This window comes from Sminthopsis crassicaudata, chromosome 4 (assembly GCF_048593235.1).
Source record: "Sminthopsis crassicaudata isolate SCR6 chromosome 4, ASM4859323v1, whole genome shotgun sequence".
NCBI lineage: Eukaryota > Metazoa > Chordata > Mammalia > Dasyuromorphia > Dasyuridae > Sminthopsis > Sminthopsis crassicaudata.
Genome location: NC_133620.1, coordinates 312310591 through 312338516, shown reverse-complemented (window position 1 = coordinate 312338516; position 27926 = coordinate 312310591). Strand labels below are relative to the sequence as shown.

Here is a 27926-nt window from a genome sequence, read left to right as displayed (position 1 = left end):
TCCTTTTTCCCCAAGGTCCTAAAAGGCCCCCAATTTCTTAAAGCCCTATAAATAAACTTGAAAAGGGCAGTTTTCTGCCATCTTCAATTTGGGGGCTGAGTGTATAAATTAGAATTCTGATTCTTAAATTCTATTACTATTAAGTAGTATACGCTAAAATTGTGAACTTGTTTATTCTGGTATAAGATTTCAGAAATATATGTGCATTAATATTGAAATATCATTACTAGAAATTTAAATCTGTTTTGATTTGAAGTTAAAAAATTTTTGGTCCTTTGGTAACTTACTTAAAGAAGTCACTTTTGTCTCTCTAAAATAGATGAAACATACTTAAGCTACTATGTTACTTTCTAAATTTTATATTAGGTAATTTGTAAAAATTGTATGAGCTGTACTTTGACATTTTGTCAGCGCAGCTGGGTATGTAGTATAAATTTTGTGATATTTGGTCCAAAGTTATTTAGATATAGTCTTGTTTTCTCCTTTTAACAAAGAAGTTAAAGAAAGAAAATTTGAGATATAGGGATATGTGTAATTGTAAAACAAACTGTATCTGAAAGGTGTGTAATATGTCTAAAGATAAGGTGGCGCAGTGGATAGAGCACCAGCCTTGAATTCAGGAGGACCCAAGTTCAAATCTGGTCTCAGACACTTACTACTTCCTAGCTGTGTGACCCTGGGCAAGTCACTTAACCCCAGCCTCAAAAAAAGGGGGAAAAAAAAAGAATTGAGGAGATGCCTCTCTAGAGGGAGAGAGTCTGATTCCAAATATTCACTTTAGATTTTAATGAAATGATACCAGTGGGGATGAGTGGAAGCTTTCCCCTGGGCTTGGCTGCTTTAAGAGGGGTTATTGGAATAATATTGCAACACACTGAAACTAAGTATAGATTGATAAGAAACTCCCAATTCTGATAAACATATTTTACTTCTAAGGTTTTATAAGAAATAATGGGGAGGGATTGCAAATTGCGTGACAATTCCATACACCTGGGCATCTACTTTCATCAGGCAAAGTGGAAAAAATGAACCAGTTTCTTAAAAAAGGATGATTAAATTGATGTTAGAGACTAAATTGCTTTAGATCAAATATTTAGATATTGCTTTGTTAAAAAATTAGACCTGTTCCCAAAAATGATCTGGGATTTTTCCCATATGAGATTGGTTTATTTTATTTGAGAGGAAAAAGGGGAAAACTCTCTTTTGAAACAAAAGATAAATTACTGACAGTGTGCTCATCCCTTTTTTTAGGCCTTAGGAAGCAAGGATTGATAACCCAGACATCATCTTTGGATTTTGCAATTCTAGAAGAGTTCTAAGTTCAGGAAGAAGCAGAGTGGAAAGGACCTTACCAGACATTATAGATGACTGAGACAATAGTCTGGAGGTTGAGACCAGGCTTAAAGGACCTGTGGAGGAACCTCCAGAATAAACTGTTAAGGACAATTTATGACCTCTAAAATTGACTTTGTAATTAGGAATGTTTTGGTGGAAGGAGAGATTAATTGTGCTTAAAGGAATTTCAACAATATTGATGCTGTATCTGTATTTATATTTCCAGAAAAGTTTATAGAGACTCCTCGATTGAAGAAAGTTGAATTAACATTTTTTTAGGATGAAGAAATTATTAATAATTAATTTTATATAGTTCTTTAATGTGAAATTAGGACAGTATATTCTACATTTTAATGTGAAATTAGGACAGTATATTTTACATTCTATTTGAGTTTTAATTGGGTTGTATTGACTCATTTTAAAGCTGTTCCCATTTTTTACAGAAATTCTGAGAACAGAGGTCTGTCTTTGACCCTTTGAACATAGTTAATTAATGCCTGAACATGTTTTGATATAGATTGGTTATTGAGCATCTTAAAGTAAAATGATTGATGTGATGTGATGTGATGTGATGTTTTTCTGCTTAGGCAATTGGGGTTACATAACTTGCCCAGAGTCATACAGCTAAGAAGTGTTAAGTGTCTCAAACCAAATTTGAATTCAAGTCCTCCTGACTTCAGGACTGGTGCTCTATCCACTGCGCCACCTAGCTGCCCTGATTTGTATAATGTAAAACCCATTTACTTAGATATGAAGATAAGCTGTGAACTTTCTAAGATGAATCAATATAAACAGATAGGGTCAATACCTATTTAGAATATGTGATCCTTGAGAGCTAAATTCACCTGAAGCTTTGATTAACAAGACTTGCTATTTAAGATAAAATCTTTTAAGACTGTAGTTGATATTATTTGGAGTTTTGAATTCAGGTTATGATTGTCTGATGGCTCAACAAGCCAGTAATCCACCATCTGAAAGGAATATTCCACAAGCTACTCAGAGGAATGTGATACTCAATTGTTACAAGTGAAGGCTAGTATCTGAACAAGAGTTGGGAGTACAACCTTGGCCTCCACTAAGATGTGATCTTTCTGATTCAATTTCCCATGCTTTATCCTGTCATGTATGTGCTCAGAGTGAGGCCTGAAGGACCAGTTTTTTATTATAATCATGCCCCTGCTTTTTCCTCTTATAAAAGATTTTATAATCATGGCAAATGTTCCATAGAATATAAGACTTTACAGTTTCCTATCTGAAAATGTAATCATTATATCCTAAATAAGAATTTGACCTAGTCATTTGTCTGTTGCTAGATGCATATGTACTTGTCTGCTTTTTACCATTTTTGTTGTTGCTAACTTTCCTGACAGTCATTTTTTTTTTTTTAATCTGTGAAAGGTTATCTATTCTAATTGCTAGGGACAAAAATGGCTGGGGTAACAGATGGCCCAGATGGGAGTTGGGGGTACAGAACCCCAATTTGTATATTGAATAGGCTCATTAGACTCCATGCCATAGTCAAAATAACCATTAACTAGATGACAAAAGCAGTGAATTTGTTAGCAGACCAGGCCATTACAACTAAAAATAGTAGTACTCTAGCATAGATTAGTATTAGACTATTTGTTGGCTGAAGAAGATACTTTTTGGGAAATTAAATTTTTGCTGATGATAATGGACAGATAGTGATGGAAATTGCCAAGTACATCAGAAATTAGCCCATGCCCTATTCCATACCTGGCCCTCACTTATGTGATCTATGGTGTGGAGTTTGTCACTAAATGCATCAAAAGTTGAGGTTTGGTCATGTGAATTCACAATGGCCATTCTCTGTGGCAAAAGGTAGATTTATTTATGAGAAGAGGTTACAGACAAAATGAAAAAATTATAAAAATAGACACTGAGTGTAATTATTAAGTAAATTTGAGAAAGCATATAGTTTAGCAAGCACAGTTAACAATGGAAAAGATTAGTTTCTTGGTGGAAGAAATTTCCTAGTAGAAAGAGAGTACCCATGAGGTTAGGGCATATCTTGAAGGAGACTTAGCACCCTAATAAAGTTAGTTAGCTTAAAAAGGACAAGTGGGGTCAGAAAGCATAGTGGAGAGATACTATGTGGCATGGAGAAGAGAAAAGACACCATATGGCAGAATGCTGTTGGTGGGCTGACCCAAAGGAGGATAGCAGCTATGGGATGGCCCAGAAGTAGGTTTTATAGGGGAAATTTAAGCTTGGGGATATACCTGGTATTTCCACAGAAGAAAAATTAAGCAACCTGGAGGGGAAGTACAGTTAGCCTTGGACCTTTAGAGGGTAGAACCAAGTAATCAAACTGAAAACAGGTTCTTTGGTTCCTGGTGAGGATGGACCCCAGTAGAGAAAAAGGACAAATCAGACACAGAGTGAGTGGAGACTGAGAACAAGATGATTGAGGAAATGTATCAAGAATGGTGAGAAGTCTTCAAAGGTTAATTTAAAAAAGAGGGATTAAATGAGGTAAACAAAGTGAAGTGCTCTTAAAAGGATATGGCTTTGGCCTATGCCCTAATCGTAACTTGAGACTGCAATAACAAATTGAGCTACAGCTAAAAAACTACAGGTGTTCCATAGTCTTGGATGAACATTCCCCTCCTATTTCCCACTACCTTTTAATTGGTATTTAAGTACTTCTTTTAAAAGCAATTTATTCTTTTGTTTCTAGGATAGATTTCCCATTTAGAATGTAAGCCTGGACTCCCCCAGACAATGGAAGAAAAGGTCAAGGAGGGAATGGCTTCTGGTTAATATAATCTTGTTTTGCTGTTTGCACTCCTTTACTAAGAACAACTTGTCTGTTAGGAGTTGCCCTTCCTCAGGAGATCGTAATAAAATCTTTTTTGCTTTTTCATACTCTAGGAAGCTCGGATTGTTTTTGTGGTTACTACTGTCCCACACAATATGAAGTTGAAATTTAGAGGTGTGTATTTGGAATGATGGTAGAGAATTTCAGGCAGAGGGAATAGGATTCAATTAAATGCAAACAAAAATTCATTTAAAACCCTACTCAAGAGAAAATACTGTGTTTGTGCTAGATGCTGGAGAAACAAAGACAAAAGTGAAAGAATTTTTGCCCTCAAGAATTACAGCATTATCAACTGGGAGGTGTAAAAAAGATTTACCTTGACTTTGGACATTGTCTCTGGCAATTCCAAGTCTGGAATGCTTTCCTTCTCTCCAATACTAGTTTTGTTGGTCTAAGTTCCAATTATACCCCATCTTCTATTGGAAGCCTTTCCCAATTCTTAATTGTAATGCATTCCTTCATATAATTATTTCCCATTTATTCTGTATATAGCCCTTCTGTACATAAGTGTTTGCTTGTTGTTTTCACTGTTTTACTGTGAGCTTCTTAAGGGTAAGACCCATTTTTTTTTTTTTTTTTTTTTTTTGCATTTAACACTTAGCACAGTCCCTGACACTTTATAATAGTAAGTCCTTAATAAATATTTAACTAACTTGAAAATGAGATATTTTTTGTAAAGAGGAAGAATGAATGATCAATTCAGAATAGCTAACTAGTAATCTAGTTTAGCTGAAATATAGAGTGCAAAAAGAAGAATTATGCCATGAAAGCTCACTGAAGAACTAAAAATGTGGGGTTTGGAGGTTGTGATGGTAACATTTGATCCTAAAAGCAACAGGAAATCATGAAAGGTTTTTGATCAAGGGCAAAAATAGTAAAGTTTGTATTTGAAGAAGAATGTATTGGTAGGCAAGCAGTAAAAGATAGTTGAATGAGTGTTCAATGTGTTTGGGGGTGAAGATGGAAGGAAGCAATATGAAGAAGAGAAATGTGAGAAAAAAAATCAGTTTTGTATTATTATTCTAGTAACTATGCTACTGCAATAGAATGGGTAGACTGGAGAAGAAGGAAGTGACTAAGAAGCAGCAAGACCAGTAAGGAAACAATTACTTAAAAGTTCAGGTGAATGGCAAATAATGGCCAATTCTTAGAATTATGTGTGATGAGAAGGAAAAGGATAAGAGATTATAGAAACAAGACAGACAAGAATTAGCAAATGACTAGACAGAGGAAAGAGAAATCAAAAGTTAACATTGAGGACACAAACCTGAGGACTGAGGGAAAAAGAAAAGGCTCCTACAGTAGTCTTTGAGCTGGATCTTGAAGAAAACCAGGAAGTAGAGGTGATAATGAGTGCAAGCATTTCAGACAAAGAGGACAATGTCATGTGTGAGGAATAGCAAGTAGGCTAATGTCATTGGATTATAATAGGACATGGAGGAAAGAAGGAAGAAAACAAAAATTTATTAAAATCTGTTATACTATATACTATGTTACACTTTATAAATATTGCCTTACTTGCTATATGAGAGGTGTAAAGTATAAGATGGTTAAAGAACGAGCCAGGTGATGAAGGATTTTAAGTCAGAGGATTTGTATTTGACCCAACAGTTAAGAAGGGAGACAATGAAAGTTACTAAATTGGTGGATGGGGATGTGTGAAAATAAAAGAGATGTTCTAAAGGCAGAAATGAGAAGACTTGGTATGTGGGTGAATTTGAGTGTAGTTTAAATAATAATTGAAATAGTGAGTTTAAACGATTGAGAAGATGGTAGCACCCTCAACATAAATGGGGAAGTTCAGAAGAAGGGTATTTGTGTGCAACACTGAGTTTGTAATGTCTGAGACATCTAAATCAAGATGTCTAAAAGGCAATTGGTAAATCGATGCAGAGAGAAATGAGCACAGGAGAACTTTTGGAGCTGAATATAAAGACCTGGGAATCATCTATATAGAGCTCTAGAAGCAGGTGATTTACTAACATTAATAGGCATTATCTGGAAGATACATCAAAGGAAACTAAGAAAGAATAGAATCCAATATTGAGGTGTTGTTTTTTTTTTAAAGCACCTGAACCATAGAGATTCATAGAATAAAGACAAGGGTCTGGTAAATCTATTATACCTCAGGTGAATTTTAAAAAGCAGGATTAGCAAACATAATCAAGAGAGAAACTATATTATGCTTAAAGTAAATATAAACAATGAATGAGTATATGTACTGAATGGCACAGGACCTGAATAACCAAACAAAAGTTCATTGATTTTCAGCAAGAAATAAATAGTAAAATTATACAGACTCAAAAACAACAACAAAAAAGCTTCTAATAAGATCTAACAAAAAAGATAAACAAGATGGAAATTAACACCCTAAACAGAGTTTTCAAAAAGCTAGATGTGATGTATCCCCAGGAATTACTGAATGGGAATAAAATACATATTTCTTGACCATGCATAGAATATCATTGTAAAAACTATATATTGAAACATAAAAATCTTATAAACAAATGCAGAAAACCAAACACAATTAAAAATTATATCCAATAAAGAACTGTAGGATAAAGAACTTGATAGGTCAAAAATAGATAACAGAAACCATAAGCAATATAATCAAAAAAAAAAATATCAAGAATGTGAGAAAACATGTCAAAACTTCTAGGACAGAACCAAAATAGTCCATTAGGGTTTCTCCCAATTCTCCATCTCTAAAAATTTTCACCAATAGAAGAGAGAATAGATTAGTAAATTTTGTTATTCAACCAAAAGCAAGGAATTTATTAAGCATTTATTAAGTACCAACTCAACAGGGATTTCTGGGTCACATGAGCAATAAGACGGAGTACTAGACATTATTTCTGATTCCCATGATCTCTCAAACCTCTCCAAAACAAATTACAAAAGCAATTTTGGCTGTCTCCATGTCTAGGCTATCCAGAAACTTAAACTAAAACAAACAAACAAACAAAAAAAAAAAAACAAAACCATTAATTCTGTAATCGTTCAGTAACCCTCCCCTAACTTCCCATACTATAAGATGTACTAGCAAATTTGAAGCTCACAATCCAGTCTTACAACAAAGCCTCACCTCAGGTAATCCTTTCCTCTAGCCAGATAACTCCTCCCCTGTCCAGTGCCATGGAAACCACAGAATTAGACTGTACAAGAGTAACATCTGCCTAGTCTACAATAAATAGCCTCACAGCCATAGCCTCTCAAGCAATAGCCAGCCAGAAGTCACAACCCAGTAGCAAAAACATCCAGGCCAAAGATTTTAGGAACAAAATTCAAAGATCTTCAACATAAACAGACGAATCAACAGGGAAAATAGTAACAACAGTAGGAAATATAGTCTTCATATCTAGAAAAAAAAAAAAAAAAAGTTTAGGCATCCATGAATAAAACCTGAAAAACAAAGGAAAATAATCCATTACATGATGAGTTGAAGACAAGACTATGTAGTCCTCTATGAAAAATTAGAGAACATGGAACTGATGTGGTTTGAGTGGTCTAAAGGTTAGTGGCAACAAGAGAGTTGTTAAGGATGCCCTTTAAATCGGCTGCAGGTTTAGAGTGAAAGAATTCACTTATTCCCAAATTATTAGTTGCAAAATGAAAGTTTATTGTTGATTAGAAATCAGTTTACTGACTTCTATAGTGGCAGATCTATTGGGAAATGGAGTTTGCACTGAGAAAATGCTTTCTCAGTGAACAGAAGGTCCTGGCAACTAAATGAGCTACCTAGGTCCACCTGCAAAGACTTTGGTGGAGGGAAGCTATTATATTGGGTATCTTTAGTGGGGAGCTAGAACAGCCCAAGCAGGTCAGATCAGGTCAGGGGAGCTGGGACAGCCTGGATCTCCCACTGGAATTAACAACACTCCAAAGGGGTGCTTTTTGACCAGGATTTCTAATTGAATCAAAGGCTCTGGCATCCTGGAAAGATGGGGGATATGTAGGGGGTTATGCCTTCCCCAGGAGGAGCTGAGAATCTGAAAGGGATCACACATCAAAAGGAAATACAGTTTCTTAAAGGGACCACAACCTGCTTCATAGCTCCCTCTCCCCCTCCCCCCAACAAGCAGTTAAAACTTAAATTCATTTAAGGGAAAAAGGCCGAAGATCTCAACTTCATATAACTACTTCAAGCTGACAAGGGTAGTAGAGATTTTCAGGGGTCCAAGCCAGGAAGGGGTGTGAGAACTGAAGACAGCAGCAGAGCATCTGATTGTATGTCGTGTCCCAATCAGTCCTCATGTGCAGGCTTCAGGGCAGTTGAAAATTCACAGCTTGAAGCCTAGAGAAAACAGATCTCAGGAGCAGATTAAAAGTGGGGTGTCCTCCAGGGTTGAAATAATGTTTAGGAATGGGGCCTTTTTGAAAAAAAAAAATGCATCAAGTCCTATCTGTGGGCTGTCTTATAATGCTGATAGTCCATATAACAACACTGAATACCCCCACAACTCCCTAACAGAAAAGTAGTTAAGGAGTTTTCAAATTGAAAGTAGTTGGGTTTTCAAATAGTTTCAAGTCTCTCTCTCTAATTCCATGTTGCCCTGCTACAGTCAGGGAATGAGAAGAGAAAAGAAAGAAGTTATCTTCACTCTCTTAACAATTTAGTTGAATTGCTTTGGAATTTTATTCCCCAACCGTTATTCCAATGGGCTTTCCTAAAGCTGCAACTTTGGCCAGAGTTGGAGCTTACAGGAAAGAAACCTTTAACTGCTGGCAGGTGTATGCTAATCCAGAAAAATAGAAGAGAATATCTTAGGAGCAAAAAGTTATTTGGAGTGAGAAAGTTAGGAGAGTGAGAGAATGGACATAGCCTGTTTTCTAGAAGTTTTGAAAAGCTAGGCTATTCATCTCTCCACAAAGAGCTTTTTCCCTGAGGCTAGGGAAAAAAACTAGAGCGGTTTGTCCTTCTAGACAGCTCCATGACATGCAAAAGCATAGTTTTGAGGCTTCTTCATTTAAAAGGCTATGACAGGAGGCACTAATCTAAGGCAGGATGACCAAATCAGGGAAACCAAGTCCGGTTTTAAAATGTATGGGACAAGCATGGTTCCTGAGAGGACTGGAAGCTGTGGCTCCTTTAAGAGACAGGCAAAGGTTCTGAGAGGAGCGTGGCCCACTTGTCCTGCTGCCTGTAAACTTTCTATTAATTTAAAAGTTGTGAAAAATTTTTTTGGAGATTTGAGAAGATAAGATTGAGATCTCCCCATTGTATAGTACTCCAATAAGGGAACAGGATAGGAACATTTAAATGACAGGTTACCCAGCCATACAGGAGAAGTCTGAAACAGGTCTTGAGTTCCTCTGTGATCCCCACTCTATGGGGGAGGGGGGAGAAAGACAGAGGGGCAGAGGGAGAGTGAAGGAGAAAGAAATGCAATTTTCTTACCCAGCTGTTTCCCAAATAGCAGGGTTCCTCTATTGATTCCACGATGGAACTTGAGGGAGGGGAAGCTGACCAAACCCCAAAATCTTGTTGGAGAGCAGGACATTAGGGAAGATGGCTCGACTCCTGTCCTGGGAGTAGCAGCCAAGGGTAGAGACATGTCTCCAAAGCTCGCTTTAATTCCTTGACCTTTCTCCTCTTGGCTAAAGCCTAATCGTCAAAGACCCCAGGAACTGTATATAACAGCAGAGTGGGAGAACCTTGAGAGCTCAATCGTGATTTCTCTAAGTTTCTCCCCAGGACAGATCAAAGAGAGTGCTGGCCTTGGATCCCCAAGAGGGGTCCCTATAATGGCCATGTGTCTCCTTGGTCTGGGGTGTGTTTAGCTTTCTTAAAGATACACTATCTCTCATGTCTTGGAGTTTCTGCCTGAGGGCAGGGCTTTAAAATCAGAATCCTGGAAAAGCTGAAAGGTCCAGGATTGAGATCTGGTGAGAGAAAAAGAAATTTTTAGGAGTGCCTTGAGATGCAAAAGAAGTTCCTTTGTCTCTGGAGGGGCTAGACAGAGGGAGTTGGATTCTCTTCCAACAAAGTCTAAGCATCTTAAGCTTTCCAATTAGGGAATTTTTTTCAAGCCAAATAACTGCTGAAGGAAAGATTTTTAGAGGCAGAGGTGTTTCATCTCATTGTGGACAGGTAAGAGCTTTTAATTTTTCCCCAAATTCTTGTAGCATCTCTTGTGTCTAGAAACAGAGAGCTTAAGGCCACAACAATTCCCACCTAGTGTCGTGTGTCTCCCCCCCCCCCCCCCAAGAATTGTGCTTGAGTGTAGAGCTCTAACAAGAAGACCCAAGCCTGACCCAGGTGGCTTAGGTGTCCGCCACAGAATAAGGGAAGAAAAAAAGTTTTTTACCTTGTAACTGCCAGGAGGGCTTGTTACAAAGTAACAAGCCCTCCTGGCAGTTACGTTATCTTGTCCAAATTTTGGGGATTTTCTGGTCCCACTAATAGAGTGTGACAAAAGGAGGCCTTTTGTCAGAAATGCAGATATTCTCTCGGAGAATACTGCTGGAGTGACAGCCCATACCTGGTCTGGGTGTCCATTATCTTTAGAGTTAGAGTGAGACAAAAGAAGGCCTTTTGTCCAAGAAGGCAGGTATTTTCCCTGGGAGAATATTACTCCAACAGCTCAAAACTCAAAGTGGTTCTGAGTGTCCAGATCTCTTGGGATTTCCCAATCAGTCAGGGAACCATAAATATGATGCAGCTTGAGTGGTCTCAATTCCTGGTGGTCTAGAGGTTAGTGGCAATAAGAGCTGTTGTTAAGGATGCCCTTTAAATCGGCTGCAGGTTTAGAGTGAAAGAATTCACTTATTCCCAAATTATTAGTTGCAAAATGAAAGTTTATTGTTGATTAGAAATCAGTTTACTGACTTCTATAGTGGCAGATCTATTGGGAAATGGAGTTTTGCACTTAGAGAATGCTTTCTCAGTGAACAGAAGGTCCTGGCAGCTAAGTGAGCTACCTAGGTCCATCTGCAAAGATTTTAGTGGAAGAAAGCTATTATACTGGGTATCTTTAGTGGAGAGCTGGAACAGCCCAAGCAGGTCAGATCAGGTCAGGGGAGCTGGGACAGCCTGGATCTCCCACTGGAATTAACAACACTCCAAAGGGGTGCTTTTTGACCAGGATTTCTAATTGAATCAAAGGCTCTGGCATCCTGGAAAGATGAAGGATATCTAGAGGGATATGCCTTCCCCAGGAGGAGCTGAGAATCTGAAAGGGATGACACATCAAAAGGAAATACAATTTCTTAAAGGGACCACAACCTGCTGTTCTTGAGCAATTCTAAAGAGAAATTAGGATTATGAGCACAGAATTTAAGACTTACAGAACAAAAATAAGAAGCAGAATAAAAACAATGGTATCTGCAAAGGCAAGTCTCATTAAAGAAACAAAAGACAGAATAATAAATATTGAATGTAAATACAAAGAAGTGAAAGCAACCAAGAAGCCAAAAAAAAAATAATAACAATAATAGACAATATGAGGACATGCAAGCAAAACACTGATCTTAAAGACAGGATGCACAGGGACAACCTAAATATCATAAAACGCAACAAGACAAAAAACTTTAACACCATAATGAAGAAATAATATAAGTGTCCAGAACTTCTGAACAAAGAAAATTAAATTTCAAAAGAAGTTACAGATCTTCAGTAACATCTTCATTAACAAAACAAAAACAAACAAACCTCAAGGCTACAAACTCCCAAGACACATAGTGGTTAAATTTAATAATTCAATTCAGAAAGAACAATTCAGAAAAATTGCAAGCAATTTTAGGAGAAAGACCTGATCACTTGCAAATAACACTAAATTAGTCTGCACTTAGTCCGGAGCAATGTACTAAGTTAAGGGTTTTACAAATATTATTTCATTTGATCCTCACAACAATCCTAAGAGGTGAGTATTATTATGCCCCACTTTACAGGTGAGAAAACTAAAACAAATAGAATTGCTAATTGACTTGCTAGTCTCTAAGGCAATCTGAATTCCACTCTTCCACTCCAGGATCTAGATGACCCTAGAAAAATAAAGCAAGCCACTCCATTGAAACACTAAAATAGAAATTCAGAAAGTCAAGGAATTAACAAATTTGTTTTATTAAAGATTTTTATTTTCAAAACACATACATGAATAATTTTCAACATTCACCCTTGTAAAACCTTGTGTTCCAAATTTTTTTTCTTCCTTACCCTTCCCCCCCAGGTGGCAAGTAATCCAATATGTTAAAACACATGCAGGAATTAACAAAATTGAAAGTAAAATTGACAAATTGATTTGAATTGGAATTGATAAAAAATACCTACGAGCTATTCTAATTAAGCTAAATTAATAAATTATATTAACTAATATGATAATAAAAGAGGAAAACCAAATTGCCAGTATTGAAAAAAAGAATGCATAACAACTGAAGATGAAAATAATTAATTAAACCATATTTCTCAAATGCCACTTACAACCAGAGGGAGACAATGAATACAGATTGAAGCATATTTTTACCTTTTAGGGATTTGTTTCTTGTGTTTACTTCCCTTTTGTTCTGATTTTTCTCTTACAATGTAACAAATATGGAAATGTTTAATATGATTACACATGTATAACCTGTATCTGTTAGTTGTCTCAGGAAGGGTGGAAGTAAATAAGGGAGGGAAAAATTTGTAACTGAAAATCTTACAAAAATGAATGTTGAAAATTATTTTTAGATGGTATTGGAAAAATAAAATACTATTGAGAAAAAAATAAAACTCTATTCTTCAATTCTATGCCAAACCTCAATTATGTGGTTAAATATTTATAGAAATATAAACTATCTAGACCTACAGAAAAAAATAAAAATTTAAATAATCCATTTTTAAAAATGAGCAAATAAGCCATAAAAACTTTCAAAGAACAAAATTTGAAGACCAGATGAATTTGCAAGTGAATTCTATCAAACACTCACAATTATATTACATATACATTTTATATAAGATATAAACTATTTGCTAAAATATAAAGAAATCCTCTCAAATTCTTTCTTTATATCAAATATAATTTTGGAACCTAAACCCATGGAAGTAAAAGTAGAAAAAACACTAAAGACCAAATGATAGCATTTCAAATACTTGAATACTACCAAAGGATCAAAATAAATGGCTCCTTCCAAGATTACAGACAGTAATCCAATCTTCACTTATACTAATATACTCACATTTTTAATAACAAACAAAGCATGGGAAAACAGATGGGGGTTCTTAGGACCTTGTATCTCTTCCCAGTTCCTGACAAGGACTCATTGGCTGTTCCACTAACAAAAGATAGTCCATCTCTCTATTCCTGGCATTTCCTCTAGCTGTCCCTTTTCCCAGGATTGTTCTCCTTCCTCTTTTTTTCTCACTGGCTTTCCTGGCTTTAAGTTCCAACTAAAATCCTATCTTCTTCAGGAAGTCTTTCCCAACTTCTCTTAATTCTGATGTCTTTCCTCTCAATTATTCTCTATTTATTTAAGTTATATATAAATTGTATGTATTTGCTTGTGGTCTCCAGAGATTCTGTGATACTTAAGGATCTTTAAAGAAAAGAACTGTCTTTTGCTCCTTTTTTCCCCCCCCACAGTGCCAAGTTAAGTGCCAAGCACTTAATTGTTTATTTGAATGAGTAACTTTGAGAACATTATTAATTCACATGCCACCTATTACTATTGCCACAGATAGCTAACTCCCACAACCTATTACTTTTGCTATGCCGGTCCAAACACAATCTACCATTTTAAAATCCTCAGGCAACAAGTACTGAATGCACTAGAACCACAATTACCTCCTACCAGATTTTTCCATCTTTCTTTTCCTCTCCTCCTCCCCTAGCTTTCCTCATTCAATTCAGCCCCCCAAATTATTTTTATACTGATCTTTCTATATTTGTTTTCACTGGTTATTGATTGCCTTTCCAATAGTCTAAACTTATTACCCTGGTATTTAAGGTCTTCCTTAATATGGCTCAAAACTAACTTTTCAATTATCTCTCAATACTTTTCCAGTCAAACTGTTAACACTTATCCAGAATTCCTTTAATTTCTTCCATCTTTTCATCTTTATGTAGTTCTCAATGATTAAGAATATTCTTTCTACTCTCTCTACCAGTTAAAATCCAACCAATCCTTCGAGTCCAAGTACAAATATCACCTTTCATATGGCTCACAACTGAAATGATTTCTCTTTCATGTACTCACAGTGCTTTGTATTTAGGTATTTAGTATTTTAGAATGCACTTTTCTCATTTATATAAATATCCTCTATTATCTAGTACACTGAAAGCTACTTGATGAAAGGAACATAGGTATCTTTATATCCCTATTATCTAATATATTACTTTGTACATGGAAGGTATTAAATCCTTAACTTATCTTTTAGAATCAATCATAAGCATCTGTCAAGATCAGCTCTTTCATCATTCTATTGGGCACTGAGAATCCCTTCAAATTCTACATCTAGAAATTAGTTTGAAACTCTTGAATATATGTTTTACTGTTTCCCCTTAAGTAGTATTCTGGTATTAGTATTAATACTTAATATAATACTTAAGTAATAGTATTAATAGTTACTTAAATTCAGAATGCTTATCTTGTACTAATTTGTTCAACTAAATTAAAATGTAGTTTGAAAACTCAGATTCTATATAATGCATTTCTCTTAAGAAATTCCCCATAGATATACGAAGGAAAATATGTTGGTAAATAACAGTAACAAATTTATATGTGATTGAGGAACTTAGGAATGTAATTCAAAGGAATGCCCTCTACAAATCTTAGTAGACTTTTAAGCTTTAATATTTTGAATTGTACTAAGACATTTGTGTACTCTATATACTTCCATAAACAGGAAACAGGATTTTCATGCTTAAAGGAACTTTAAAAATCATGAAGAGTCTCATTCCCTTTTACAGAGTTACTTTAAATTTCTCAGAAGTTACTTAGGTTGGGAGGGAATGATTGATAGTTGTATTTCTTTAGGTCTTAGGAATCCTAGCAAATCATGAGCAACAGAATTGAGGGAAGGGGGTTGGTGTAGATGTAAGGGATGTAGCAAGAACAGAGAATAACAAAGAACATCTGAAATCTATTAGAATTTTGATGAATTGGTTGGAGAACCTGTAAAGTGGTTTGCTAAATCATTCATTTTGCTCTGAAGAAAATTTTCTCCTCTCACTACTGGCCCAAAGATCAAGGTTTCATTCCTAAACTTCCTAATTTCCTTTGGCATAAATAAAACCGCGAATTTCAGTTTGAACCTTTAACAATAACCAAAATATACATAAGGAAATAATCATGTATCCCAAATGTTTTTATGTAAAGAATAAAGAAACAGAAAAATAAAATACTTAAGATAACAAAAGAACAAATCATAAAAGATACCTCTGAAACATCATGCTAGTAGAAAGGAAAGAGAGATAAACCTTTGAAAAACTTCTACATAGTTTTCAGAGACACTAACCTCCCAAAGTCAGCTTTCCTTGTCATAAAACAGAAGGTTAAAACCAACTTACAGTCCCCACAGCCACAGCAGCATCTAGTTCCAAACCACCTCTCTCTTCTAACTCCAGTACCAGAGAAGAATAGATATGGTTCCACACTGCTGCTTCCAATTGTCTGTCACAGCCACTTCAATAAATGTTGCCCTAGCAGCCAGCTCACAAGCCTATATAATTCCACTTAGCTCAAATCTCAAAGGACACCAAGATAAATTGTAAGGTTTTTTAATTTTGTTTTGTTTTTTACAAATTGAAGATTTGTGGCAACTCCGTGCCAAATAAGTTTATCAGCACCATTTTTCCAGCAGCATATGCTCATATTGTGTGTGTCTGTCACATTTTGTTAATTCATGCAGTATTAAAACCTTTTCATTATTTTTATCTGTTATGGTAAAATCTGTGGTTAGTGAGCTTTGATCATATGGGAAACTTAAATGTTAGATGTATTCTGATTGCTCTACCTCTGATCTTCTCTCCCTTTTCTGAAGTCTCTCTATTCCCTGAGACAGAACAATATTGAAAACAGGCCAATTAATAACCCTACAATTGCCTCTAAGTGTTCAAATGTAAGGAAAAATTAGTCAAGGCAGCAAACCTCATTGCTTTATTTTAAGAAATTGCCACACTATCCACAAGCTAAAAAATTATGACTGGCTGAAAGCTCAGATTGAAGTGGGAGGAAAACTGTTCCCCTTTACTGACGTTGTGTTCCCTTTAAGAAATTGTCTTTTGGCAGAGCGAGCTCCTGGGGTCATGGATGCCGCTTAGGCTCTCCCAACGCGACTGAGTAGGGATTAGGGATGAATTCGCTCTTGGCCAGGACGGTCCAGCCGCCCAGCCCCGACCCCTCCTCCCTCAGTATTCCTTCGCTGGGTGTAGCTGATTCTGTCCATCATTGATCAATTGGAACTGGATTACATCTTCTCTATGTTGAAGATATCCACTTCCATCAGAATACATACTCATACAGTATCATTGTTGAAGTGTATAATGATCTCCTAGTTCTGCTCATTTCACTCAGCATCAGTTCATGTGATTAAGATGCTGTTATCCATAGGGATGTTAATGTTGTCAGCCACGCAGATATATACTATTTTGACTGTCCAGCTGTTTGCATTCTTTAACTTATTACCTGTGGAGGCAGATATTTTAGCGTACAACTTTGAAAATGTATCACAGACATTTGATGACCTTCCAGCAAGATTTGGTTATAGACTTCCAACTGAAGGTTTAAAGGGATTTCTGATAAACTCAAAACCAGAGGATGCCTGCGAACCCATTGCACCTCCACCACTGAAAGACAATTCATCCAGTGCCTTCATTGTGTTAAGTAGAAGACTTGACTGTAATTTTGATATTAAGGTGTTACATGCACAGAAAGCTGGATATAAAGCAGCCATAGTACACAATGTTGATTCTGATGACCTAATTAGCATGGGATCCAACGACATTGGTATTTTAAAGAAGATTGATATTCCTTCTGTCTTTATTGGTGAGGCATCAGCCAATTCACTTAAAGATGAATTCACATATGAAAAAGGAGGCCATATTGTTTTGGTTCCGGAGTTTACCCTTCCTCTAGAATACTATCTAATACCATTTCTCATCATAGTGGGAATATGTCTCATCTTGATTGTCATCTTCATGATCACAAAATTTGTGCAAGACAGACATAGAGCTAGAAGGAATCGACTTCGTAAAGATCAACTTAAGAAGCTCCCTATACATAAATTCAAGAAAGGAGATGAGTATGACGTATGTGCCATTTGCTTGGATGAATATGAAGAATAAACTCAGAATCCTTCCTTGTTCCCATGCATACCACTGCAAGTGTGTGCATCCTTGGCTAACTAAGACCAAAAAAACCTGTCCAGTATGTAAACAAAAAGTTGTTCCTTCACAAGGAGATTCAGACTCTGATACGGACAGTAGTCAAGAAGAGAATGAAGTCTCAGAACATACTCCTTTACTTAGACCTTTAGCTTCTGTTAGTGCCCAGTCGTTTGGAGCTTTATCAGAATCACATTCCCATCAGAATATGAAAGAATCTTCAGACTACGAGGAGGAGGATGACAATGAAGATATTGATAGTAGTGATGCTGAAAATGAAGTGAATCAAGAGAGTGTAGTTGTTCAACTGCAACCCAATGGTGAAAGGGATTATAATATAGCAAATACGGTTTGAACTTCCAAGTCTATTCATCTTCATACCTTGTATGAAAAAAAATTGTTTATCAGCTTATCCCTATATGTGTATTTAAGTATATACTTTCATTGTCCACCTCCCTTCAGTTACTTTGTAGAGAGGAATCTTAGTGTGTTCTATGGTTTAATTCGATTGCATAATTTTTTTTTTCTTAATCAGGTTTTCATCCACAAAAAGCACACTGCTTATTACTAAAGCATAATGTTATCAAGGTGCTGGATCTCAAGCATCATTCTCTTTTTTGGAAAGGAGTGTAGCCAAAAAGTTTGAAAAAGAAAAACCACTGCAAGTATGGCTTGCAGTGAAGACTTGATTACAGTGTACAAATATATTTATTCCCATGATGATTTCTGCTGCCATACCATGCATGGCCTAGCCCAGCTTCCCAGAATTTTTGGTATCAACTTGTGGGAACCCCCAAAACTGTTTTCATTATGGCCATTCAGTATTTTTCTTATGAATACTACAAAATGAAATAGAAATACTTAGTAGCAGAATTCTCTTTCCTATTCACAGATAGTATTGTAAGCCAGAAGCCAGCAGTTTGTAATAGAGTGCAGAAAAAATTGATATTAAGACAGTTCTTATATTTAATAGTGTTGAATATTAGTTTGATCCAGCTGCTAAACTAATATGACCCCACATTAATTTTCAGAACTGAAGGATTGTGTGTTTGTGTGACCAAAGCAAAAAGATAGGCAATACCACATAGGAATTCTAACTAAAAATTTAGCACATGTTCTATTGATCTTCTGATCACATATTCATGCGCACACATGTGTGTACACACACACACACACACACCTTAATAGAGTGAGTATCGTATGCTAATCTCCTAAACTATGTACAGAAAATTTTTTTTGAAGTATTTGATTTGAAAATGAGTGCTTATAAATATTTAACAAAACTCATGATGTACTTTAACAATGTATTATGAAAAGCTAAATTATAAATATATATGCCATTGTAACTATGTGGAAAGATGTTAAGACTCATGTATAATGAAAATAGAGAATTTTTTTATGGCCTTGTATGAGGGAAGTTTGAAAGTTAATAAACACGTTTTCCACTTAAAAAAAAAAAAAAAAAAAAAGAAAAAAAAGAAATTGTCTTTTCTTTTGATCTGTGATCACTTTTGGAGTCTCAGCCCCCCTTGGGGAAAGCACATCCCCCCAGATAAGTTATCTTTCAGGGATGCCAGAGTCTTTGATTCAATTAAAAATCCTAGTCAAAAGGCATCGCTTTGAAGTGTTATTAATTCCAATAAGAGATCTGGGATGGAAACTGATAAACATCTAAGCCTGGGAACCTTGGCTTTCTAAACTTCAAGACTCCTTAAAAAGGTCAGTATCTGGGCTCACTTTGCAAAGGCCCAAGCAATTTGCTAGGACTCTCTGCCTGCTGATAACTCTTCTCAGCGTAAGATTCCATTTCCCTAATAGAAGTCAGTTTCTTAGCAAACTGGGTTCTATTCAACAATAAACTTTCATTTTGCAATTAATATTTCGGGATAAGTGAATTCTTTCACTTTAAACTTGTGGCTGACCAAGAGGGATTTTAACAATTCTCTCATTGCCACTAACCTTATCACCACCAGGGGATACAAACCTCATCATCTGGTTCCCTGACGGATCAGGAAACCCTGAAATCTGGACAAGGTAAAAAACCTTTTTTTGTTTTTCCCTATTCTATAGTGGACACTCAAACACTTTTGGGTCGTTGGAGCAGGCTTGAGCAGAATTCTCAGGGCACGCCGCATTGAAATACCTATGTTCTGACAAAAGTAGCATTTTGTTACTCTCCATTTCTAGACACTGTCTAAAGAAGGACGAAGTGCTATAGAATTTAGAGAAAACTAAGGCTTTTTCCCCTGTCAAAAATGAGACATATCACCTTTGCTTCTAAAAATCCTTCCTTGAGCAGAGACATTTGGCATGAGAAAAATTCCCAAACTGGATGGATATCGTGATGCTGAATAGATTTGCTGGAAAGGAATCGGACTCCCTTCATCCAGCCCTTCTATAGACAAAGGAACCTTTCTTTTTTATCTCAATGCACTCCTAAATCCCTTTTACTCTCACCTGAACTAAATCCTGGAACTTCTAGATTTTCCAAGAATTCTGATTTTAAGCTCTGACCTCGGGCAGAAATGGTGGAGACACTCAGAAAGCCGAACCTCTCCTTGCCATTACTCTGGGGACCCTACTCAATTTTTTGAGGTATCCAAGGCCAGCATCTTCCTTGATCTATCCTGGGGAGATAAAAGGAGTAACCTAGAGAAGCCAATTTTGAGCCCTCAGATTTCTCCTACTCTGCTGTTACATACAGTTATTGGAGGCTTTAATGACAGGACTCAGGTTTAGCTGAGATGTCACAAAATTAAAGCGAGATTTGGAGGAATGTCTCTACTCTTGGCTGCTACTTCTGGGAACTGCATAGATTGCCTACAGAGGTTGAGCCGTCTCTCCAATGTCCTGCCCTCCTGCAGGAATTTGGGGCTTGGTCTCCCCCCACCTCGTTCCAATACAGCATCAATAGCAGAACTCTCGCTATTCCTGGAAGTGGATATAAAATTGCATTTCTTTCTCCTTCACTTTCACTCTGCAACTTGGATCTCTCCTCCCCTTCCCACCATAGAGTAAGGATTACAAAGGAACTCAAGACCTGTCTAAGACCTCTCCTCTGGCTTGGTAACCTGTCATTTAAATGCTCCTGTCCTGTTCCCTTATTGAGATACTATTTAGTGGTGAGATTGGGAATTCAATATTATCTTTTCAGACCTTCAGAAAAAAAATTTTCACCCAACTTTAACTCCACAGTTAAGAGACTTTGAGAAGTTTACCTGCATTCCGGACAACCAGGGCCACGCCCATCCCAGACGCCTTGTCTCTCTCTTAAAGGAGCTGAAGCTGCCAGTCCTTTCAGAAAGCATGTTTATCCCATACATTTTAAAACCGAACTTGGTTTCACTGATTTGGTCATCCTGCCTTAGAGCAGTGATTGTCACAGCCCTTTTTAATTGAAGAAGCCTCAAAACTAACTTTGGGACAGCCATTAGAGGTTTTAACTCCTCACTGGGTCCAGAGCATTTTAGAAGCCAAAGGACATCAGTGGCTTCGTGGGAGACCTAATAAATATCAGAATCTCCTATCTGACCTGATTCTCTGAGTGCATCACACTCTTAATCCGCCACCCTGTTTCCCTGACTCCACTCAACCGGAAGAAATTAGCTTTTCTGAAAATGGGGATACAAAGGCAGGTTATTCTATGGGGACTCTCATTGGCAACCTAGAGACTAAACTATTGCCTCCTGGGACCTCTGCCCTAACCAGAGCTTTGGAACTGGGGAAGGGAATGAGAGTGGATACTTATAATGACTCCAAATATGCTTCTGCATGCTCAGGGAGCTGTTAAAGAAAGCAGATCCAAACTGCTTTTGGTCTTTTGCTAATACTTCTGGGAGCCTCAGGGCACTTGCCTAAACTCCTGGCTGAGAGACAAACAGCCTAGCTTTTCAAAATACTTCTCCGGAGTACTCTAGAGGAAAAAGGGTGGAATGGACCTGTGCCATACTTTCTCCTGCCTAACTTTTTCCTCACACCAAAGATGAGAACTTTTTGCTTCTAGCATATTCTCTCCTACTTTTTCTTGATTGGCATTCTATCCCCTGCCAGCAATTAACTTCCTTAGCATAATTAACTCCTTAACTATTTTCAGCCAGGGAACTCTATGAGCAGTATTGTTGGGTGGGCTATCAGCATTCTTAAAGGGAGTCTACAGACAGGACCTGATGCAATTTTTTTTTTTTTTTTTTTTGCAAAAGTCCCCATTCCCAATCTTCATCATCTCAACCCTGGATGACACCCCATTTTTAATCTGCTCCTGAGATCTGTTTCTTCTAGGCTTCAAGCTGCGAATTTTCAACTGCCCTCCAGCATGCAGAATGGGACAGACTGGCACAGCATGCCCTGCTGCTGCCTTCAGATTTCACACCTCCCCTCCTGCCTTGAACCCCCAAGTATCTCTACCACTCTTGTCAGCTCAAAGTAGCTATATGAAGTTGAGATCGTCATCCTTTTTCCCCAAAAGGGAAAAAGCATGAAAACTGCTTGTGGTGGGAATGAAAGGGGATGGAAACTGTTCCCTTTAAGAAACTGTCTTTCCTTTTGATTTGTGATCCCTTTTGAGTCTCAGCACCTCCTGGGGAAGGCATATCCCCCCCAGATAAGTTATCTTTCCGGAATGCCAGAGTCTTTGATTCAATTAGAAATCCTAGTCAAAAAGCACCCCTTTGAAGTGTTGTTAATTCCAATAGGATATCTGGGTTGGATACTGATAAGCATCTAAGCTTGGGAACCTTGGCTCCTGAAGCCTCAAGACTCCTTAAAAAGGGCAGTATCTGGGTTCACTCTTTGCAGAGGCCCAAGCAATCGGCTAGGACCTGCCTGCTAAGAAGGCATTCTCATCACAGATTCCATTTCCCTAATAGAAGCAAACTGGTTTCTATCCAACAATAAATTTTCATTTTGCAATGAATAATTTGGGATAAGTGAATTCTTTCACTTTAAACCTGCGGTTGACCAAAACTGAGATTTTAACAACTCTCTCACGCCACTAACCTTATCACCACCAGGAATTGAGGAGATACAAACCTCATCAGGATGATGGTTAAGATTTTTTCAAGCAATAAAATATTTTTTAAAGTATGTACATTTTAAAGCTTAATATTATTGTATACTTAATAAACTGCAGTATAGTATTAAACACAATTTTTACATGTGATGAAGTCTCTCAGTAACTGGGTACACTTGGCAGAGAGAGACTAGAGGATGGAATTATCACTTGGGGCAGTCAAAGAAAAGGCTGTGGAAGATCAGTTTAGCTTAATGGTCCCAACCACTGTGGAGGTAATCCAGATGTCCCTGAGGTTAAATTTTCGATATAAATCTGATTATAGCCCATGCCATTTTAGCTGCACTTCTTTGGGTCAATCTACCATAGCACTCTTCCTCTTATTGTTTTTCCTCTTACCTGCCTCCATGTTATCCCCCACTATTCTCTCCTCTCAACCCCCACCAAGCCCCATGGTGTCTTTCTGCTTCTTATAGCTAACTAACTCTCTTAGGATACTAAATCCCTTTTAGGATTTAGCCTGCCAGTTAAGGACATGCTCCAACCTCTTGGGAGTATATTCTTCTGGCTAATTATTAAGTTTCAGTAGGGAATTTGCCTACTTTGTTAAACCCCTTTCCTTGCTATGTGCTCTCCCATTTCATATTTATCATTTGTGATGTCTAATGTATCTCTTCATCCTGGGGAAAAGATTACACTATTTATCCAAAAAATTCCTAGATCAGGTTGAATTTATAGCAGAGATGCAAGGGTAGTTCAACATTAGCAAAACAATTAACAATTGTATATATTAAAAGGGTGATTATTTGGTGTAGTAAATAGGACACTGGGGATGGAATTTGGAAGATTTATCTTCCCAAATTCAAACTTGGTGTTGCCTCAGTTTCTCCTCTGTCAAATGATCTGGAGAAGGAAATGGCAAATTATTCCAATATCTCTGCCAAGAAAATCCCAAAATGGGATCACAAAGAGTCATACCCAACTGAAAAGACCAGACAACTATGTTAAAAAACAAAAACAGCAAAAAACAGACAATTGTGTGAACTGATTTGTATAAAAGGCCTTTGACAACACTCATTCATACTTTAAGAACTAAAGGCAAAAAAAAAATGTCAAAGAGCACACAAATCTCTCTGTTTATATGATAGTTTACTTATAAAATCTAGGAGAATAAGCAAAGAAACAAATTATAAAAATAGTTTTGGAAGCGAATATATAAAATAAGCCCACAAAAACTAATAACATTTTGATATATCAATTAAAAATCATATATATATATAAATATACATATGTATATATAAAATGAGAGATTAATATGATGACAGAGAATTACTAATCAAAATAATTTCAAAATGCACAACACATACATAGCAAAGCATTCATGACTTGTAGATTTAGTCCCAAGCATTCTTAATCTAGGGTCTGCTAATATTTTTTAATATAATGTAAGGCAGAACAGAAGAGACTCAGGCCTTAGAAATATGCAATTTGGTAAGCTTTTCATTTTAACTAAATGTTCTACTCTTTCCATGCTTTAATTCGAATGCTGGGAGAAAAACGACCAGACAACACTATCATTGTTTACAACTCTGCATTAATATTTACTTTGGCAGTACCATCCACTTCCTTAATTTTACCAGTACTCCAAAGTGGAACTCTCCTAAACAGCATTTCAAACACCATCCAAGGCTCTCTGAAATCAAAGTCAAATGTATCAACTTTTATAATTCTTAAGTGTTCCACAGAGTATTGCTGCTGCCTTTGTACTTTTGTTTACATTGCTTTCTTCTTCATCACCTCAGTAGATCTTTCTCTGTCTCTTCTTTCTCTCTCAACTTTGACATTATTTATTGCCTCTGCAGCAGAACCCTTCTTCTCTGGAAGATCTTCTCTCAAGTCTTTTTGTTAAAACATATTAAGCATCTATCCCCCTCTTCTTAATACCTATAGCATTTTTATTTTCTTGCTATCACTTTTAAGGCACAATATTAAAACAATAAAATTGTATGTGATGTTATATTGTCACTATATTTATCCTTAAAAGTAAAAGCTAAGTTTTTACTTTCTGTGTCTCCCAAAAAATTCAATGTTTTGTACTCAATAAATGCTTGCTGAATAAATGGGATTACAAAATGGAATTGTAACAAATATACATTAAATTGTATCAAGAATGTATGGAATTTTTTATTGAATTATGCTCAACTAGTGGTTACATTTATTAAATCTACCCACCTGCTGGGTATAAAACACTATACAGACTGATATTCATAATTTTATATCCCAATATAAAAACATCAAGTTTTGTGGAGTTCCTACAAGACATGTAATGTGAGAACAATGACATTTAAGAGTGATGTTTTGGATGATTCACAAAGCAAATTTTTTGCCAAACAAATTATATAATTATGTTTTGATCTGACAATTAAATACCAATCTACTAAATAACAACAACTAAACAAACCTCTGGGTTATTTTATTTATCCATGCCTAGCTGATGCTCATAAAGTGACTTAGTGTTTGTGGCAGCCCTTTTTGTAGTGGCTAGAAACTGGAAAACGAATGGAGGCCCATCAATTGGAGAATGGGTGGGTAAATTATGGTATATGAATGTTATGGAATATTATTGTTCTGTAAGAAATGACCAGCAGGATGAATACAGAGAGGCTTGGAGAGACTTAAATGAACTGATGCTGAGTGAAATGAGCAAAACCAGGAGATCATTATACACTTCAACAACAATACTGTATGAAGATATATTCTGATGGAAGTGGATATCTTTAACAAAGAAAAGATCTAACTCAGATGCAATTGATCAATGATGGACAGAATCAGCTACACCCAGAGAAGGAACACTGGGAAATGAGTGTAAACTGTTTGAATTTTGTTTTTCTTCCCTGGTTATTTTTACCTTCTGAATCCAATTCTTCCTGTGCAACAAGAAATTCGGTTCTGCACACATATACTGTAGCTAGGATATACTATAACATATTTAACATGTATGGGACTGCCTGCAATCTAGGGGAGGAGGTGGAGGGAAGGAAGGGAAAATTTGGAATAGAAATGAGTGCAAGGAATAATGTTGTAAAAAATTATCCATGCATATGTACTGTCAAAGAAAAGTTATTATAAAATTAATTTTAAAATTAAAAAAATAAAGTGATTTAGTTAATACTTAATGATATTTTTGTATCACATCCCTTTTTTTCTGATATCTTGTAATGAATTCTATCTTTCCTATGCATTGTCTACTTCTAGTAATATGTTTCTGTTGAGAAAATTTATTATTAGAAAGCATTCTCTTTGTTAACAGAGATAGTCATATGTTTGGAGCTGAAAGTGACCGTGGAAGGTCATCTAGTTCAATGCCTTTATTTTATAGATTAGAAAATTAAGACCCAAAGACATGAAGAAGGATCATGCAAGTAAGTAGATGGCAAAGGCAGGATTTAAAACTCAGGTTGTTGGACCCCAAATCTAGCATGCCTTCCAAAACCAATCTTCTTTTTACTCTTCATGTCAACTAACACATTTATACATGGAATATTTGAAACTTTTAAAATCTATCTACTAATATACCTAGGTTTCCATGAGAAACAATACCAATTTAGTTTAAAAATCTAATCTAATTTTTATATTTGCTCAACATAATTATTAAGAAATCTTTGGAAGGTGCTAAAGAATTAGAAATGTGTTTACTTACAAAAAATTTAGTGGCCACAATGACAATACAATCCGTGGAGTTGGTATAAGGGGGGCAAGAATCTCATCTACTGAAAGACAGTATTAAATAGTAGATTTTTTAAATGATCTTATATTGAAGGTAATAAATGAGGACTCTCTCGCCCTCAGTTTCCTCATAGGTAATAGATTACTCATCTTACAAAGTTGTTGTGAGATTGGAAAAAAATAAAAATTTTCCATTATCAATGTGGATACTGGCTCCAATAGTGAAGACTATAAACCACTCATATCTTTTCAATCTGTGAGATTTACAAATCCTAATGAAAGGCTCTCCTCTTTAGACCTCTTTTTATCACATATTGAAAATAATCAGCTGCTCATTGGTTATTCGTTGCTCAATACATAAATGGTTTGCCTCCTTTTTTCAATCATACATTTCCTTGATAATATTTTCTGTGATACTCTTCTGGTGTCATTCTTCATGATATTTTGGAATTTATTCCCACCATGTGCCTCTCCACTGTCCATGGAATGAAATAAAACTTTAATTCTTCAAAGACTGACATTTCACCATTCATTATCATATTGTATCACCAGAAAACAAGCAGTGTTTAAAAAAAAAAAAAAAAAAAAAAAAAGGATCAGTTTTTCAGGAAGAATAATTTAGAGTCACTAAAAAGATATACCATTACCTAAAAACCGTGGTCAAGTCCTTCTCTTCCATTCATGTCTGGGTTAAGTTCACTATTCTTCTGAAACGTCTGTGCAACATGTGTAATAACAGACTCAGTGTATGTACTAAAAGGCTGATCATAAAACATAAAACTATCTGGACCATCAACATGCTTCACCTAATTAAATTTTCAATTGTGGATACAGTTAAGACAAACTTTTTTTGAGTGATTTATTTTATTTAGGAGGCTCTACAATGTTACTGCTAATGCAATTAGCACCATGTCATTCATAAACAGAATTTTAAAATTTGGAATCTACAATGACAGTATAAACACCTGTGACAAACAATATATCTCTATTTTACTACTTTGTGGATGTTTAGTATCCAAGTTCTGTTGTTAAATCCTCTGAGTACTTTGGTCTGATTTTGACATATGTATTGGTAATATGTTGTAAGAAAACTCTTTGAGGAAAACAGTTTTGTTTTATATAATCAAATGTATTTTTAAGTAAGACAACAATGAGCTTATACTTATACTTAATAACTTTTGATTAATTTGTGTAGGTGTAAAGATGAAGTCTGCCATACAGATAATAAGTTTGTGAAAGTCTCCCGTCTTTTGGTCCCATCTCATACTTTCAATAAGGATAAACTTTACCTATATGTAGATTATTTCTTAAAGATGCATAGACAGAAAGATAGATATGCAGATAAGCAGTTGTCAGTCTTTTACCTATTTTCATGCATTTGTTTCTTCCCCTCCTTTAAATACGAGGAGCCATTATTCCCCAGATAACCTAAAAATTTTGTGGCCTTTAGCATGAACTTCCTTTTGCATATCTGTGTATACATATGTTCTGTGTCTCCATATTGTTTTCTTTAATATCATTTTTATTTCCGAATGTACTATACTGGGAGAATTCTGATAATAACTTTGATACTAAGAATCTAGATGTGATGATTCCATTGTTAACTGAAGAAACCTTTAAAGAATCTTTTATATTTTTAGTATTTATTATTCTTTCATTTTCACCCTTTAAAGGCCCTTGGGAATATTTGGACATAAGATTTTCTGTAAATTTGGTT

The 27926-nt window shown here is 36.0% G+C and overlaps 1 protein-coding gene and 1 pseudogene across 1 annotated transcript in view; one reads left to right on the top strand and one right to left on the bottom strand.

Annotated features, from left to right (window-relative positions):
* Window positions 1–27926, bottom strand: part of SEC14L1 (SEC14 like lipid binding 1) — a 95844-nt gene that overhangs the window by 49249 nt on the left and 18669 nt on the right. The gene's annotated exons all lie outside the window — the stretch shown is intronic.
* LOC141538623 (E3 ubiquitin-protein ligase RNF13 pseudogene) lies at window positions 16677–17970 on the top strand (annotated as a pseudogene).